The sequence below is a fragment of the Cynara cardunculus genome, assembly GCF_001531365.2.
Source record: "Cynara cardunculus var. scolymus isolate 2C chromosome LG 4, CcrdV1, whole genome shotgun sequence".
Classification (NCBI taxonomy): domain Eukaryota; kingdom Viridiplantae; phylum Streptophyta; class Magnoliopsida; order Asterales; family Asteraceae; genus Cynara; species Cynara cardunculus.
This window is the reverse complement of record NC_037531.1, coordinates 17,856,932-17,861,117: the sequence shown is the minus strand read 5'-3', so window position 1 is coordinate 17,861,117 and position 4,186 is coordinate 17,856,932.

The following is a 4,186-nucleotide window of genomic DNA, read 5'->3' as shown; positions in this document are numbered from 1 at the left end:
GTGTCCACCATGCTTCTGCTGTGTCGTTCTAATCTTTTTCTGGCCTCCAATCACATCTAACTCCCTCTTGAAGGAGTTTTTCAACAGTTATAAAATTATGGAAGATTTTTTTTTAACAAATCTCAATGATTTAGCGGATAATCTATCRCATGTAATGGGTTGTTTACGTGGTCAGAAATAGGGAAATTCGTTTGATTCATGGAAAAAGATGTTTTGTATGAAATTCTCGATTAAGAAGTGAGGTGCCGATACAACCGTAAAAAAAGAAGAGAAAATTGTTGTTTAAAATTGGTAAGTTTGTAATAGATAACTCATTGTTACTTTGTGTTTAATTTGTTTAGTACTCGGGTAACCGGTTGAAGCATTAAACGGTTATCATGCTGATGTACCGAGTGATGTGATATCCAACTCAGTATTATTTGTTGACGTGATTAGTAACATGAATTTTTTTAAATCTAAAATTAATTTTCAACCGGTTACTTGGGTACTTAAATATTCAAAACTTTACATCTTAGGTACCAAAATATAATTTTTTAAAGTACGTTACCCAAAATAGAAATCAAATTAAAATACGTTACTTTTTCATRTAATTTGTCCTTTTAAAATAATAGTTTTAAATTTTGAAAAATAAGCAGGTAATTTTATATTATCCTAAATAATTAGTTTTTTCTTAYATGTTTTTCCAAATATAATTATATGTTTTAAAATACTAACAAAACAGTTATTATAATTTGAATATTTGTAATATTTTCTCCGTCCCAAAATAAATATTCATAATGAAAATAATGTACAGTTTTAGAATTGTGCAATTTACACCTTTTAAATAATTAAACGACACTTTTACCATTGATAATAGAGAAAAAAATTTCTCTATATCTCATAATTAAAAATAAAAATGAAAAAAAAATAGAAACTAACATTTGAGATTAAACAYTTATTTTGAGACAAACTAAAATAARCAGATGATACAAATMTAAATARTCTATAGAGTAAACTACAAATTTGGTCCAYRTGGTTTGTAAAAAATAACACTTTTCGTTCTTATAATTTTGAAATTACAAGAWGGCCATCGTGGTTTGCTAAAACATCCAGTTTGGCCCCTCCTTTTAACCGTCGTTATTTCATTAAAATGAGTAACATTTTCGTTCTTTTATCGATTTTGTATTTTATTCAATCGAAAACCATAAGGACTAAAATCAATAATTGATTTTGATCGGGCAAAAGAGAAAAACAATAAAATTGTCTCTTATTTAATGGAAGTTTTTAACAGTTATAAAAGAAAGGGACCAAAACCAGATGTTTTTATAAAATATAATGACCATCTTGTAATTTTAAGACTATAAAAAATAAGGGGTTGTTTGTCAATTGCTGAATGGTTTGGTGCAGAATGATTAAATGGTCAGAATGATTAGAAGACTCTCACGATATAGTACAAAATGAAATATAATTGTTTGGTAATTGTGTACAATGAAATTAGGGCTCTTAATGGTTAAGAGAGATCCATGATACAAAATCATTCAGAGTGTTTTAAAACCATTTAGAGGTAGACTTTTTTTTTTTTTGTCAAACAAGATTCACCTCTTAACGATTCAGAAATTGGCTCTTAATGAAACTATTAAGAGGTAAATAAACAACTCCTAAAAATACCCTTTTCAACAGACCACATGTAACAAATGTGTAGTTTACTCTAATTTATGGTTTGAACATATACATTAAGAGGTGGCTCTTGATTAAAGTATCTTCCTTTTTTGCTTTCAAGAAGCATGAGAAGAGAATTTAGCAATTATGCTCACTTTTCTCTTCTTTCCTTTTAAACGAATGGTAATTTACTATTTAGGGTTGTTTGTTTACTTTTTAATAGTTTTATTAAGAGACAGTCTTTAAATCATAAAAAAATAAATCTTGTTTGACAAAAAAAATCTGCTACTTAATGGTTTTAAAACCATCTGAATGATTTTGTATCACGAGTCTCCTTTAACCATTAGACGTCCTAATTTCATTATAAACAATTACCAAATAATTAGATTCTATTTTGCATTATATCATAAAAGTCTCTTATTCATTCTGACCACTTATTCATTATGCACCAAACAATTCTGCAACTGCCAAATTTCTAACATAAGTGTTTATATTATTATTTTATTTTAAAATAAGCGTTCRTTTTTAAAAGTAAATGTCTAATTTCTTATTTTACACTTAATTATGAGATGGAGAAATTTCTCTCTCTTTATAATTAAGAGTAAAACTGTTCTTATTAATTAAAAAGTATAATAACTACACATTTCTAAAACATCATAATTTTTCCAGGTTTTTTTTCCAATAATTCACGTATGAATATTTCTTTCTTATCTTATCACGATACTTAACCTTCTTATTTGAATCARTCCATACACACACAACAAACATAAACAGACCTACATAGCACGGGTTCATGGTTCCCTCATAASGGGAAAATTTATGTTTTGAAGGGTGTCACYGTATTGTTTTGTTGTGTGCCACTKTATAGCTTTTGAAACTGATATCTTTATGCAAATATCTGATGACAAAGTTGGTAAATGTTATTCAGTTTGTACAAAAACTCCGATTTCAAGTTCCACTTTTGTCAGATTTATAAGTTTTCAGCTTAAATTTTGATTTTTTTATATATATCTTATGTTTAAAAAAGATTATAGGCAGGAATCAAATATGGGTTGTTCATGTGCAAGGATAATCAGCCAACCAATCAATCTATACTAATAYTATAAAAAAAATTCAATAGATCTGTTTTTATGATCAAATCGTGTCATCTCTTAAATTTTTATGATATTTTCATATTTATATTTTATTTAAAATAAAAACATTTATCGTTTTTTTTCTCAAAACCACATAAAACCGTATTATAATATCGACTGAGACAAAAATAAAATAAAATAAAACATTAAAATTAAGATGTATCTCAATACATTGCGCGAGTACTTTTCTAATAGTTATGAACTTATATGAATTTCTTATTCCTAAAAAWTCGGATTCGATTACATACAATAATCGAATAAGATATCTAAGAAATAAACAATTTTGTAAAAAAATCTAATTATTTCTAAAAATACGAATTTAAAAAAAAGACTCAAATACCCTTGATTTGTTAGTTTACAACCCTCGTACGGTTTGCATTTAAAAGGGCATATATYTGAATTGTATGTATTTTTTTTTATTAACCTGGATATTCAACCCACTATACGAGCCAACTAATCTCAAAACAACCACCTATTTTACAAATAGTCTGAAGTTACCGTATTTAAACCTCACCATSAATTGTATGTATTTAATATTACTAAAATATTAAAAACTATATAAAAAAACATAAATGATTGTATGATGGGTCCTTGGGTTCTTTCCCGAGGAACCATGACCCAATCTCAATCCAACAACCCCATAAACCCTATTTATTTATTTTTATTTTAAATTTTTTAAATAATTTTTAAATATTTATGGGTAAGAATCTTTCTTTTTATTATCGTTTTTAATATATAAGATTTTTGATTCCTTTCATGTTTATTCTATAAAATAAATGACCTGATAAACACTTGGATCTTGTTTGGTTTTCATAAAAAAAACAGCTTTTATTAGTCTTTTATGTCTGATTCTTTAATAAGTATGGTCATTTACACTGTTTGTTTTTTTTTCCAGTTTTTCAGATGCACTTACGTCTTATTCACCTCTTATCTTATAAGAGGTAAACCAACCTCTTATTTTCTTCTTATTGTTCTTCGAATTTTTAGCAACAACGTTTCTCAATCGATTAAATTTTAATCGATCATTTCTCTCAATCGATCATCACCTGTCTCGGTTGATGTATTTTAATAAGATTTAAATGTGTTAAATACCATTAATCACATATTTTCGTTTAAATGAATGTTAATTATATAATTTAAGTATAAATTTCGTAATGATGATGAATAAATATGTGAAATTGTATAAATTTATCTATAAATTTAAAACTATAATTTTCTAATAGATAAAATATTACAATTTAGAGAAATTCAGACATTTATCAGTTCACAAAGACAAACAGTCTTATTAATTCAAATTTCAGACTTCAGTATCATTTTTTATTGATCAAAAATAAAATAAGACTTCATACGTCAGCATCTCTTAAAAAACAAACGTAGCTTATTTGATAATTCTTTAGTAAAAAACTCCTTATATT